Source organism: Squalius cephalus (genome assembly GCF_949319135.1).
Source record: "Squalius cephalus genome assembly, chromosome: 3".
Lineage (NCBI taxonomy): Eukaryota > Metazoa > Chordata > Actinopteri > Cypriniformes > Leuciscidae > Squalius > Squalius cephalus.
Genome location: NC_137124.1, coordinates 33,888,962 through 33,905,080, shown reverse-complemented (window position 1 = coordinate 33,905,080; position 16,119 = coordinate 33,888,962).

Here is a 16,119-nt window from a genome sequence, read left to right as displayed (position 1 = left end):
AAAAGCTAAATTGTTTCATTTGAATAAGACACTTGATCAACTAGTTGCAGTGATTTCTAACTTTATTTATTTTTTATTAAAACCATTTTGCAACTTCTGAGGGGGGTAAAAGATGTGATCCTGTTTAAAGTGTGAGAGCTAAGCCCATGAGTTTGATGTCTAGATAACTTGCCATCAAAGTAATCTTGTGATAAGGGCAAGAAGTGACATTTAGCACACGACAGAGTTTGTCATGCTCGTTGCCCTTCTGGAGACCTCATCTGAACGTGCCTCTGAAAGTAACTAGACACATTTAGATTGAAAGCATGCCTTTGTTCTTCCTCAGCCTAAACCTATACATTATTAAGCTGCATAGTTTATCGTAAGAGAAGATCTGTGAAACATCTTTGTCACCATATACACAATGGGTTTCTGTGTTATCCTGCTGTCCTGTAAAGTCTGGTTTAAATTTTTGATTATAAAAAACCCCAGAGTGGCCCAACGATGGTAATGAGTGAATAGACACAGTGTGCTCTGTGATGCCCTTTTGCATTCTAAATCAAAGTGAGCATGTTCTGATGAATACCAGATGAGCTTTGGCATCTTTCAGCATACACACCTCTTTAATTAATGCATAAAATGCTCTCTAGTGGTAAATGCAATTATTTTTGGCAAAATAGTTGCATCATAAACTCTGTGTTTTCATATTGTTCTGTTTATTAGAGAGCATAATTTATGTTGCTAAAGCCCTAAATGGAGGAAATGACAGATCAATGGGGAAAGGAAACCCCAGAGTACACACAACAAGGGCCGCACTGTTTGTTGAAACCCTGATATGTGGCAGTGAACAGTTTCTAGTGAGTTGTGGGGCTCAATCTGAAAGATTCATTGTGAGATATGCCAAAGAGGAGCAGAGGAACCTGTCAACAACCCGGAGAAAACCAAAGCAGAATGGTGCAAATTTCGGTGGACAGACCCTGAGTTCTGTCAGCCAGTATAGCAACTTCCCACTGACAAAGCTATGTCATGTCACAGATAATGAGAAGAAGATATTCATGGCACTCTGCCTAGGATCACAATCATTGCTTAGAAGGCTTAACTATTGAGAGGCATGAAATGATATAGGGTCTCTCTGTTTAGAGAGTCTGAGGGAGACAGAGATTTATAAAAGACAAGTATATTTGCTAAGAGGCACAAAAGAGGATTAATGTGGCTTGAAATTTAAAGTCTACTTTTAGAAGGAAACAGAAAACCTTCACCTGTATGCCTGTGAAACTAGACCAAAAGATTGTTCCAAACTGGAAAAGAAAGTAATAAGCACAGACAAGAATGAAAATGTGCCTGTTTTATGTACCCACTTAAGGGGGCATTTCAAGTTTTGATGTGGAATTTTTTCCGATGTTAAAATAAATGTCCAGCTTAAAATGCATAGACGACTATAAATAATCCATTTGTGAGTTGCCCTGAAAAGTGCCCTGAACTCTATCATAAAACATGCTGTATGCCTTGAGTTTGGGGCGGATCAATCTGTTTGACTGACCAATGGCAGACAGTGAAGTGTTGGAGGAAGCTGATGATATTTGCAGTTCTACCAGAAAGACTCGGGAGATAGAATGAAATAACAAAGCATATTAACAGCCCAGCAAGCAAATATTTATAAAGTTATTTGGCGTAGGCCCTGTCCGTAGCGTGCGATCTGAGGGTAGCGGAAACTGCATTTCCTGCCTGAAGACGAAGGCAGGGGCGCAGCCGACCCCCGGGAGGTATGGGAAGGGACCATCTTGGTGGAGGTGGGGAGGATGGAGGTAATTGGCAGCGTCAGACATGTGTAAGTACCAATCTTTCATACTGCAATATTAGCACGTGATTGGTTAGATGTGGAGGTAATAAGTGACGCAACGATTGAGTCTTCTTAACAGAACTTACGCTAAAGCTTTCATATCTGTTTAGTGATTCTAAAGACACCCTTTCTTTATTTCTCAAAAATGACAGACTGGAAGTCATTTATTTAAAATAGATCTAGTACGGCGCGGTGATCCGTACATTGATCAGCCCTTGAAAACCTACTAATGTTTTTCTTTCAAACATCTTTGTTTGGATTTTTTTGTGTGTGTGGATAATCATTCATTCTACCATGGTGCTTCACAACCAAATTGAACATTATTGTATTTTACTTTATTATTTAAATTTGCATATAATAATTTCTCTTAGCTTAAATAAATGAAAAAATCAAAAAGTTGGATACCACGTCAAGTGGTTCCAGACAAAGCAGCTTCAGCCATATTGTGTTTGTTGAATCCAAGTTTAGCTATAAGGTTGTGCTCTTCATGCATGGCATGAATCAAACCAACAACCTTCCGATTACAAACCTTGAGATTTTCCCACTACACAACATTTACAGCCATTGGTTGGATGGGAGACAGGCTATGATGTGTACAGTTCATGACGAATATGTGATTTTTAATATTTGCATTTTACTTAAAAAGCGCAACTCAAGTTATTCTGATAATCCATTTGAATGACAAACAAATCAGTGAAAGGGGATTTAATAAAGACCATTTACAACACCACTTTTTCTTCTCTTGTGACTTTCAGTCTGGACTCTGGACGGTGATCCATTTCTTTTCGCCATCCGTACAGCAGTGTGAGTGATGAATATGTCTCTCTCCAGCACCACGGGGTAGAATTACTGTCCTCGTTTTCAGCCTGTTACTTTTCACAGGCCTGCAAACAACACTCATGCAGTCGCACTGTAATTAAGCACAGCTGAGAACCAAGCTCTTCTTTCAGCATCTGTATCATAGCGCAGGAGAAGAAGGTTGGCCCGTGCCTCTTTACTATTCAGCTGTCCCTGCGGTGACATCTGCTGCAGTGGAAAAGGCAGAGTGTCTGGTCCCCGCTCTGCTGGAGGACTCTCATTACTAACACCATACTGCCACTATGCCTGGAGGCTGTGCGAGCTATGGAGGCCCCTGCACTCCCTTTCCCCTCTGTTCTTCTCTCCACTTGCACCCCCTTCCACTCAGAGAAGGCTGTGTCATCTGTGATGCACCATTAAGCTCCGTTGCTTCAGGGCAGAGCCGGAAAACAATGGCAAAGCCTGACAATCAAGTCAAAGACCCCGCTATTGCTGTTGGTTTGCAAGAGTAAACAAGGGACCCTCAAAACTTAGCTGCGGTAATTATGTGTCATCTTCCTGTGCACTGTTTAAAACCTTAACCAGAGTGAGCTGCTCCCCCAGGCTGACCTCTGACAAATATAGTTTGGCACCAGTAGAGAGTAATGCTCCCAGACAGGTGTTTCCTCCATTCCAGGGTTTATGCTTTTCCTGCAGAGTGATGCCCACCGACAGGGTACTCACAATACATGAAGTGAATTAGCTTGAAGTTGAATTTAAACTATTTAGTGCGGGTGCAGATGCAGAACCCAGATAAACAAACATGTATCTCAGATAAATGGCTGAATTATAGATAAGCCATTTAATATTAATTGACTTCAACTGGGCCAAATTATTTTGCCACTGTATTGCTTTGGCAGGGCATCTGGAGTGATGCCACAATTCTTTTGATTATTAACTCTTTTAATTGTTTGTCAGAATTAGCTGTGTAGGTTTTCAGCTACTTAGATCCACAATTAATTTTAGTATTAATATGAATTAATGACATTTACACTAGTAAAAAAAATTGGGGGTCAATTATTTGAAAAAAATATAGTAATATTTGACATTTATTTGATGGCAAAGCGAAAGTTTGACCAGCCAAAAAACTCACTCACTCGAAAAACATTTCTTATTATTATCAATGTTGTGGAAACTATATATATATATATATATTTTTTTTTATATATATATTATTCCTTGCCGGTTATTTTTTTCTTAAGAACAGCATTTATTTGAAATAGAAATCTGTATCAATGTAAAAGTCTTTGCTGTCACTTTGTATCAATTTAATGCATCTTTGCTGAATAAAAGTATTAATTTCTTTAAAAAAAAATCTTACTGACCGCAAACATTTGAACGGTAGTGTATTTATATTAAATTAAATTCTGTATTGATTAATATAATAATATCAACCCTCCAAAGACATGCATGATATATTTAGTTTATTTTGACAATGTGAAATATCTATACTAAATATCTATTCCTTATTATGATGGATTTTAAAAACTATTTTATATATGTATATATATGTATATCTATATATATATCTATCTATATATATATATATATATATATTTTTTTTTTTTTACACATTGCTTTTCTAATGTAATGCACTTGCCCAACTGGCCATACTTGAAGTATTAAAAGTATTAAATGGTGTGCCCAAGAGGACAGCAGTTGATTCATTATTATGCTAGCCACACATTGTATTATTTGGCCCTGTATGACTTTAGACTTTTTCACTCTTTGATTAGAGTCACGTCTCTTTTCTCCTTTTTCCCTGCTTCTGAAAGCACATGTACAGTATATTTGCAGACCTGCCAGTGGCTACTTGTATTCTTACCACCCACTAAGTACCAGATGTTTCACCTTGTCAAATCTGAGCTTTCCCTCTTGCCAAGCCATCTCTAATGCAGGATGTCACCTTTGAAATTGAACATTTTGACTTAGAAGCCACGTTTTCAATTGAACTTACACTAGATTAATTGCATGGACAGTCCCCATGAAGCAACTTGGCTATAAGTGCTTTTCTCAAGGACATATTGACGGCAGAGATGGATTGTGATGTCAGTAACCCTCCAGTTGCTGGCTCACTCCCATTACCCAGCAGGGGAGATCTGTTTACAACTGGCAGTCCAGATCTAGGTTTAGTTCTAGGTTATGGCCATCTTTATCATTCCTTCTAGTTTTATTAATGATACCTGCAGAGTCAGAGTTCTTTATATCCACATACCTGAGAATGAGAGTGATGAGACTCATGCAAAATAGCTCCGGTTCTGCCAAACCCCTTGTGAAAACATGGGAAGAAACTGATCTACCATGACAAACAACTCTAGTCAGTTCTTGGCTGTTTCCTTGAACTGTTGGAACTCCCACACTGTAGGTCAATCATTATCTATTACATGACTTATGAAACACATCTAGGACACTGCTACATTGGACTTCAGCCCTTCAGCCCAAATAAAACTCATTCTTCAAAGTCGTATTATTTAAAACATCCATTAACAGAATGTTGGCGCGAGCTGCACTGCTATGTAATTTTAATGTAATTTTTTCAGGAGTGCTGTTATAACAGTCCAACAGCACTAGGACTTTTCACCATTTGAATCAGTCCTATTTCTGTAGATCACATCATTATGCATGCAGATGGGGAAAAATTACTATATTTTATGAGTGAGTCTTTGAAATATTCAACCAATTCATTCAACAACTGATTGATTCAGGAATGACAAACATGATGATATTTTAAGTCATTGAAGTCAGTGTTTTGAACCAGTTTAATCGTTTGAGTGAATGAAACGATTAAACCGGTTCAAAACACTGGTTTATTCAGGTACAAAACTCTTCTCAGAACCCTTAGTCTGCTATAAAATAAAACTCATTCTAAAGTTTTATTATTTAAAATGGAATTTGTTCAAAAATGAATTCATTCAGGAGCAACAAATGCGGTGGTCTTTTAAGTCAGTGAATCATTCACTCAACCAATTTGTTGAGGGAAAACCACTGGTTCATTCAGGTACAAAACCCCACTCAGAACTGTTTATTCTGCTGTGCCTTCGTTTGAAACAATTTTTGTTAGCTGAGCTAAAAAAAGACAAAGCAATTGGCAATATTATGTTGCCAAAAAACCACCACTACCCCTTCAGTGTTTCCCACAAAATTCATAAATCTGGTGCACTTTTAGAGTTCAAAATTTAGATCTTCAACCCAAATCAGTGCATTGACTTGAACCTGAACTTTAAAGGGGACTCAAACCTCTTTTTAGTTGTGATATAATGTCTCAGTCTACATTACACTAGATAATACTAATTATACTAATAATTAGGCCTGTTGCAATAATCAATATGTCAACTTATCACACAATATCAACTTATGTACACAATAATAATATTTTACATTGTAATCATTGTAATATTTGGCAAGTTTGTGTGCTGCTGTGCATCCCTGTGTGTTTAATAAGCAGAGTGTATGCACGTTGTAGACCCGCCTATAGGTGCACATTACTAATGCGCTCTTTAAAAAAAAAAAAATATATATATATATTGCGCCAGTTGGTCAATGGTGCAGTCTATTTCTGTTGCCTCAAAACAGCATCGCGCCAACAATGTGCCAGAACACACCTCGTTTTCAGACCAGCACGCCCATGGGCGCACAAATGGGCACAAATGCATTTGCTATTTAAACAACGTGGCGCAGGACGTGAAAATGATAACTGCGTCGGACTGAAACTAGCAAAAAACACTTGCGTCGCGCTTGGTGCTGCATTGCGCCGGGTGTAAGATAGGGCCCCATCATCTGTGATGTAACCTGGGGTCACGGGTCTCTCAAAACCATACACCCTCGCTCAGGTGACCCAGCCATGGATGATCAGTCCCCTACTTGTGTCAAGGTAACTTGTGTAATCCACGGATCACCCCTTTTGATCCACAGCCATCTAGATGCCTTCTAAGCAGCATCCGTAATGTTCCTGATGGCTTTCTTCTTGTGCAGTCCCCTGACCTTGAGGGCCTTGCAGAGCGACTGGCCGGTAAACCCTCGGCAGCCAACCTCTATGGGGAGGCAGGGGGTCTTCCATCTACCTACCAACTCCTCGTACTGGCTTTCTTCCGTTCAAACGCCTCTTCCATTCGCTCTTCCCAGGGCACAGTCAATTCCAGTAGGACCACCTGCCTTGATGATTCTGAAAGGAGGACCATGTCAGGCCTAAGCATGGTCATGGTGATGGTTTCTGGGAATTTGAGCTGCTTTCCCAGGTCGACCTTTAGCTGCCAGCACCGGGCTGTTGCCAGAAGTCCCACTGCTGGGTTCCTGCACCGTGGTGGTTTCTCTCCAGCCTTAACAAATGCGATCGAGTGCTGTGCTGGCTGCTGGTGCCTGCTGAGAGAGATCCCTGTGCTGATGGCTTCTGTGATGACCCTTAGCACCTGGCTGTGACACCACCGACAAGTCCCTCTCCCAGGGCTTTAGGGCAGCTGCTTAATATCCAGGGATCCTCTTTTTTTGTCATATAGGGGGCATGCAAGGGTGTCTATCAGGCCCCAGGAGAAGAGGTTGTTTGAACTGGGGAGAACCTCATAGACTGATTGGATAAGGAACTGGATCCGGTGTGGCTTTGCTTTCCATAACTTAGACCACAAGATCTTTCAGTCCATCACCTGTTTCCATCAAGCCCACGCCCCTTGTTTTCGCATCCTCACCATCCTGCTGATGCATCTTTCCTCCACCTGCTCAGATTTCTTGTTGGACCAGTTGACGCCTGTCCTTTCCCCGTGCCTTGTCGTATCGAGGTCTTAGGATAAGACCTGCACATCCTGACTTCACTGTCCCCACCAGCACTCTGTGCCGCAGCCGCGCTTCAGCCTGGTCGACTGCCTCCTGAGCCCTCCACTTCCTACCCGTCCTCACCTCTATGCCAGCCGAGGAGACTTTAGTATCAGTGGACTCTCTGTACAGCACCCTGACATTACATTAGAAAGAATAATGAACATAGCGAAACTGCTTTGATTCAGTAAGTGATTGTCAAAGTTGCATTGAATTATTGAAAGTGGGGCCAACCACTGCGGGAAGGACCCCATTGAATTGAGGTGGACGAGAACTCAACTGAATTCTTTAGCCTCTCAATACAGTCTACAGGACTCATTGAGACACATTCGGCAGAAGTTCCCGCTGCCAGATGGTCTACTAAGGGAACCAGTCTCTCGAGACTGGCCTCTGGTGTATTGCGATTAGTCAACTCGGCGCCCTGAGGCGTATGACCGGAAGGGAACAACTGAGTTGGCTCCTAACCTCCTCAGAGGATGCAAACCAGTGTCGCAATGTCCTCGGGTGGAGATTCAGACCTGAGCCCGCTGGAAAGGGTGGTGCAGCCCGGTCTCACCCCAAAACGTCACATACTGACGCGTCTTGACCATACGGCAACATACGACGAAAAGGGTACCCCTAAAACGTCCATATGAGACGACGACATAAGCGCACCAGCAGCGCCTCTTAGCGGTACCCTAACGCATACCTAAACCTACCCATAACCCGAATCGTCACATATGGACGTTTTAGGGGTACCCTTTTCGTCGTATGTTGCCGTATGGTCAAGACGCGTCAGTATGTGACGTTTGGGGGTGAGACTGTGTTAGGTGGTGGGGTTGGAAGAACGATCCTGTGAGGGCACAGAGGAGAAAAGGGCACCGTATAATGAGGTGAAAGCAGGGCTAGAACCACAAGGAACGTGAGCCTGGTTGTCTCCTCGAAGATAAAATGTTGAATATTAGGTTTGGGTACCGAACTCTGTACTTTTAAGGGCATCGACTGAATTACTTCGGTACTACAGAGTACCGATTCACATTAAGTCAATCTGTGCCAAATTTCGGTACCTGAGAACACATCTGGGCGCGAGGGTAAGACTATTTAAATACGAATCCTGCATGTTCAGCTTGTCTCTGTGTAAATGAATGGCGTAGACGTGCAGTTTCCTTTACCACACACACACACTGAAGCAGAACTCTGAGAGTCACTTCATCAGCATTTTACCGTTTCATTAGAGAAAAACTATCGTCATATCATAAACACACAGAAATGCAAAGGTCTTCACCGCAACCCGTCAAAATAAATTAATGACAAATATATTGTCCTGTTGTACAGTAAAATTTAGATATGTCTCAGTGTAATAATAATACTAACACTAATAATAATAAATTATTTAATTTAATTTAATTAATTTTTAAGGAATAATCACAATTTTCTTCCATGTTTTAATTTTAACAGTATAATGTGCAGCATGTTGTTTGACAAAAAAGTATGTTTAATTTCATATGATTAAAAGATTACAAATTAAATTAATGTTTTATGTCTTTATGTGTTTTATTACCAGAAAAAAACACAACACACACAAAACATTTTTTTTTTTATTAAAATGGTTGTTTTTATTAATATACAAACATCACAGACAATGGCAGACAGCGACCAAGGCAGCTCTGGCATAATCTCAATAACACTTATATAAATGACTTAAAGTTTCTTTACAGTTATTGAGGTAAACATGCCTGAAGTACTGTAAAAAAGTACCTTTGAGTACCGGCACCGAAGTACCGGTTAAAATGTGAACGTTACCCAACCCAACCCTACTGAATATACTAGCCTATATTAATAAAGAAATCACAAAGCCAGACAACTATTTCACCATTTATTTCCTCAAAATGAAATGCAGCCAAGAAAAACCAGACAAGTACGGTCTGGATGATAAGCTGATATTATTAGAATAGTTTCAATATACAAATAAAGAATCATAAAATCATTTCTTGCAAACATACATAATTAGTTGCACGCGGTCAGAGAATGGGAATCAGCCGTCTGCTCAGTTCCCTCCGGCATTATATATCTTTTGCGGACCCATAATCTATGCGTTTCCTCAACAAACGCGAGATCCGAGCTACACGACTCTTTAGAGCTTAAGACTTTCTTCCCTCCAAAAGAAAAGTCAGCAGGAGTGGAGCTAAAACTCTGATAGTGCATGTCGGGACATTTTATTAATGAACACAGCCAGTCCCCTCAAGAGCTGACTGTGTGTCACCTCCCATATATCTAATTAATTATTCATTTATTAATGGGACAAACAACACCAAATGAGAAACAATTCACACTGAGGGCACAGAAGCTGACTATGTTTGGTCCGGGCATCCTTTATAGTTTTTGTGGTACGCTGTCATGCATTATGGCACAACGTTCCACCAATGAGTGATTTTACAGGTGCTTCAGATGTAATCACGCAGAGGCGTTCCCATAACGTTGCTACTTCCGACGCAGCGCCTGTTCCCTCAAAAGGGAACAGCTAATAAATCATACGAAGTGATGTGTTTTGAAAATGTAAACATTTTCTGTGATCTTTCTGTTTTCTGTGATGGGTAGGTTTAGTGGTAGGTTTTTGTTGTTGTTGTCAAATTCGATTTAAATCTCCAAAATATGTACATTAATAGCTAGTAATACACTGATTTTGAAACACTTAACTGCTTTATAATGTAACATTAGTAGACAGACACCGAATGCAGTAAGCTATGTAACTACTGCTTTCCTACCGATACAGTAAGTTGACGTGCTACAATTTCTTTTACAATGTTACTTTTTTCTGTAAAAGGTGTAGGCTTGTGGTAAGTAGTAGTGCAAAGATGGTAATGTGCAAGGATGCCCACAGAATGCGAGAACATGCTGCCATTGATGCCCAAGGTAAACTTGTAAAACTAAGAACTGTAGGGACTGCAGCATCTTTGAGGAGTAGCTTCTTTGAAAAACCAGCATTGAAGTGTTCCTGATTGACGAAGCAGTCACTTGTGAACTGTGCAGAACAGACGGTTAAGGTCGAAATTAATTGCTTTGGCGTTTCTGAATAAATAAACTTAGCCACTGTTCTCTTATATTAATGTTATTTGGAAGCCTGTGCAATGATGTCGTTTCGTGACGGTGGGCAGTGTTTGGGATGGTGACTGAAGGCGGTGAATGAGTAGTTCTGACATCACATTTATACGGAAGACACAACGGCTCGTGAAAAGGCACAGCTACTTTATGCAGGCTGTGTGCATTTGTCTGTGGATTGACTGTTTTGAAACTTATATGGTAGTTTCATAGTCCCTAGACATCTGTTGTCATAAAAAAAAGCCAGGAAATTTCAGTTTTGACAATATGGGACCTTTAAAAAGCATACTAAACTGTGTTTGTTTTTTTTTACTTCCAAAAATGCAGAAAGTTTTCTGTGATAGAATAGAATATACGGGGGATAGAATATAGGGGATAGAATATACGGTTAGTGCAGTATAATAATAATAATGCCTGGAGGGTCCTCATAAACCACACGCGTGTGTGTGTGTGTGTGTGTGTGTGTGTGTGTGTGTGTTCATGCACTTTAGATGCATCAGTACTAAAACACTAACTACTTGATAATGAACAATTTGCCCTGAATATGCAGCACAAAATGTCTTTAAAATGGCAGGCAACTCGAATTTGACATACTGTCAGACACAAATAATCTTGTGTAAAACACTTTTATAGATTTATAGATATAGGTTTATAGATTATTCACCAAGGACAAGATGACATGAACATCTTCTCTTTTTCTTTGTGTCACAGTGTCTGGTTTGTGTTTCCCTGGGTAACCACTAGAGGACCTCTTCCCCCACGGTGTCTTTCACTCATACTACATTTCCCATCATCCTGTTCTGTCACTCATTGTTCATTGCACACAGCTGTTTCCCGTCACCTTGTTAGTTTCTGTCTATTTATACCCTGTCTGTTTCAGTGTTTGTTACGGAGTCCTTGTTGTATGTCATGACACTTCTGAGGTCTGTTTCCGAGTCTGTCTTGTTTGGTTTATTGTTTTGGACTGCTTGTTTGATATTGACCCCTGCCTGGAGACTACGCTTTTGGATTACCCTAATTAAAAACCTGCTGCTATTGGATCTTCCTGTTTCCCGTGTGTGTTTGTGACAGTTTCTCAATGTCTCTTCCCCAGCCACCGAACGGGAGAGAAGACAGTTTTTTGAGGGGACCCGGTTGGTCAAGTTTTGTGGGACCCGTGGAGGCCGCAGTGGAGGAGGTGGTCGAGAGGAATCCCGACACCATTCTCCACTCTGGCCCCTCTTCTACCCTGGGCTGGTGATGTCCAGCCCAGAGCTCCATCCGCCGCTGATTTCGCCCAGCCCAGAGCTCTGTTCGCCGCGGTTCCCGTCCAGCCCAGAGCCTGCACATCGGAGGTAGTCCCCGTGCAGCCCGTTGTGGTTACGGAGGTCGTCCCCGTACAGCCCGCTGTCGTCCTGGAGGCCGTCTCCAAGCAGCTTGCTCTGCCTGCACCTCTCCAGCGCCTCGCCCTGCCGGCGCCGCTCCGACGTCTCGCCCTGCCGCCACCGCCCCAGAGCCTCGCTCTGCCGGCACCGCCCCAGCGCCTCGCTCTGGCAGCGCCACCCCAGTGTCTCGCCCTACCGGTTCCTCCGATGCAACCTACCGAGCCAGTGCTTCTTCACATCAAGTCTGCCGATCCAGAGACTGTTCAGGTCACGTCTGCCGTTCCAGAGACTGTTCAGGTCACGTCTGCCGTTCCAGAGACTGTTCAGGTCACGTCTGCCGTTCCAGAGACTGTTCACGTCACGTCTGCTGAGCCAGTGTCTTCGGACAAGATGGCCGCCGCTGAGCCTGTGTCTCCGGACAAGATGGCCGCCGCCGAGCCTGTGTCTGTTCCTGAGCTGGTGTCTGTTCCTGTTCATAAGCCAGTGTCTCCGGATAAGATGGCCACCGATGAGCCTGTGTCTGTTCCTGTTCATAAGCCAGTGTCTCCGGACAAGATGGCCACTGACGGGCCTGTGTCTGTTCCTGAGCCGGTGTCTGTTCCTGTTCCTGAGCCGTTTCCTGTTCCTGAGCCGGTGTCTGTTCCTGTGCCTGTTCCTGAGCCGGTGCCTGTTCCTGAGCCGGTGCCTGTTCCTGAGTGGGTGTCTGTTCCTGTTCCATGGCCGCCCGAAGGGGTCGTCTCCGCCTTGGCCGCCCGGAGGGTCTTCTCCGCCCTGGCCGCCCGATGGACTGTCTGCTCCACCCTGGGCGCCTGAGGGAAAGTCTCCACCCTGGCCGCCAGATGGACTGTCTGCTCCGCCCTGGCCGCCTGAAGGGTCGTCTCCGCCCTGGCCACCCGATGGACTATCTGCTCTGCCCTGGCTGCCTGATGAACTTTCTGCTCTGCCCTGGCCACCCGATGGACTATCTGCTTCGCCCTGGCCGCCGGCTAAACCGTCACCCCCTGTTTCCGTTCCCTTCCATGGACCTGGCCCCCCATCCCTCCCCCTGATCCTCCACCATTCCACCTCCCTCCTGGACTCTTGTTAGTAGTTTTTTGTACGTCTTGGAGCGTCTGGTAGCCGCTCCGTAGAGGGGGGGTTATGTCACAGTGTCTGGTTTGTGTTTCCCTGGGTAACCACTAGAGGACCTCTTCCCCCATGGTGTCTTTCACTCATACTACATTTCCCATCATCCTGTTCTGTCACTCATTGATCATTGCACACAGCTGTTTCCCGTCACCTTGTTAGTTTCTGTCTATTTATACCCTGTCTGTTTCAGTGTTTGTTACGGAGTCCTTTTTGTATGTCATGACACTTCTGAGGTCTGTTTCCGAGTCTGTCTTGTTTGGTTTATTGTTTTGGACTGCTTGTTTGATATTGACCCCTGCCTGGAGACTACGCTTTTGGATTACCCTAATTAAAAACCTACTGCTATTGGATCTTCCTGTTTCCCGTGTGTGCCCGTGTGTCATGACACTTTGGTATTTAAATAGGCATTATGATTAATGTCCATACCTCTTAGATATAAAAAAAGAAATCCTAATCCCTCAAGTGCAAGAAAAAAATTAAATAAATAAATAGAATAAAGGAACTGTAAAACTTACTACCAAGACCAGAATTTAAATCAATAGCCCAATTGCAAGGAACCTGATGCTCCAGATAAAATGAATTCTATTTACTATGCAGAAGTGAATGGATAAATCTGAAAACATGTCAGTAATTATCTTTCCAGGAAAATTACTGTGTGTGTTAGGGGAGAAGTGTTGGGAAATTTCACACGAAAAAGATAAATAAATAAATAAATAAAACAAACACAGATTATTAATTGCTTCCCTAAAATTGTAATCAGATAATGTTGCTCATTATTTAATGGAAAACGTAATTGCATTATTAATTTAAGTCAGTTATACTGCTTTTTAATTTAAAAAAAAAGAATTTAATTACATTACCTAATAACTCTATAATCCATTACACTTAACATTATTGGGAATCATTGGCAACAGTTCACAAATCTGCAGCATATGCACACTCAAAGCAAATAAAGGTGCCATTTTAGAAAGTATCTTTTCAACAACACAACAAACATTATCTAAACCATATAAGAATCTTCAGTTAAGTATGATAGTTTCACAGATACTTTTAATACGAAACCATTTAAGATCATTGCAATCTGTTTTAAAGTGCCTTGCTTAAAGGCACAATAGAATTCTTAGAGCAACTTGCCACAGGTTGCTCCTACATGCCCTTATGCCACTGTACTGTAGCACCAGTGAGTTCAGTTTTTGCCCCGTGGTTCGTTTTAATTGGATATTTTATACGACATGCACAGTTGAGCTACTTCATTTATCAACTGACACACAAAGATGTAATAGCATAATCCCTGGAAGACACCACTTACCAAGCCATGCACCCCACTCTGAAGCATGTAATCTCTCTCGAAGAGGAGAGGGTTTCTTCTCGCCAGCATATTATTAGCAGGAGAAAGCTTTGTTTTAGGAAAGCAGAAGGGAGCTAGGCATTAGGAGAAGCGTGCTGATGTGGCTGTCATTGCTTCGTGGTGCTTGCGATGTCTACATATGGGAGCTTTCACGAAAATGTGCCCATGTAAATGGCAATGGGAGTGACAGGTCTAATGAAAATAGGACAACATGCATGGAAACAACCCAGTGCTCACAGCATGTGCGAATCACAGGGGGGCGAGGGAGGCTGGTTTGAAATCTAAATTAGAGGAGATTGACATCCCTGAAGGATGTGTTGATAGAGTTATGTTGATGAGTGTGTGAAAAAGAAAGCCTGGGAGGACATTTTTTGAAGGGGACATATGGCTGATTCACTTAAATCCCACACACTGGTTTTTACACAGCGTGGGTGAGGCCTGAACTTGTCACTGCAGGAGCAACCCACAGTGGGAAGAGAGGAAAATCAATATTTGCTCTCGGCAACCATGTCTCCAGCCCATGCCTCCAGCATGTTCTGAAAGGACCTTTAGAGTCCTCCTCTATCCTTGAGATCTTTCTAACAGTGGCTGAAGGAGTGCAACTTCGACCACCATAGTGTTGAGATACATTCCATTTTAATAATGATACTAATATTAGTCCATAAGAATTACTGTGTTTGAAAGCCAACACACATTTTAGGGGTAGGCAATATGACCCAAATCTTATATCACAAAGTGAGTAATTATACAACTATATGGGCCATTCTTCAGAATTGGTGCAAACTGCTGTCCGACAAACAAAAAAACACATTTAAAAAGTATTAAAATTTTAGATGTTTGCTAAGATCCTTCTATTATCTTTTGAATCCCACAATAATATTATATAAGTAAGCTTAATATATATAAAATCATCATTTATTGGGTACTTTCCATTGGGAGGTGGCTGTCCCAAACCCTAACCCCTAAATTTCAACTTGTGAAAATGATACTGAAATGTGTTTTTTTTTTTAATGTTTTTCCATTGTTGTTTTTAAAAATATCTTTTTGATTTCTTTTAAAAAGTAAAGTAAAGTAAAGTAAAAAAACAAACAAAAAAAAAACATTTATTTTATATTTTATTTTTAAATCATGAAATTTTATGTAAAAAAATGTGTCCCGCATTTTCATGTCACTACTGAAACAGTGTGTGTTTTAGTCTCATTGGCTGAGACTGATTTTAACCACACCTCTACATTTTTGATCAGGAAATATTCCTGTGTGGCTTTCTCTCATAACCTCTCTTTCATTATAGATTGGCACCATCATTTCGAAGGAAATGTGTTCAAAAGTCTGAAAATCTGTGTGTAACTTTAAGGAACGTCACTACCAAACACCTTTTTCTCTGCAATTAAGCAAACTTTTTTGGCTGTTATTCCATAAAATTTAATTTTTATGTTTGTACAACTGTTCAGAGCTGTGCTAGGTAACCATGTGCTGGCTTTCATCAAAAGTGGCTATCATCTGGCTATCATCAAAAGTATCTCAAATTGTCACTACCGAAACAGTCATGACCGAAACATGTGGTGATGTTTCGGTTGTGACACCATGGTTTTTAACCATGTGCTGATTATCATCTTTGAACTAGGCTCAAAAGTATCTCAAATTGTCACTACTGAAACAGTCATGACCGAAACATGTCATCATTGAAAGGGAACACATAATCATTTATTTGGGGGAAATAAACAAAACTTTAGTACAGTTAT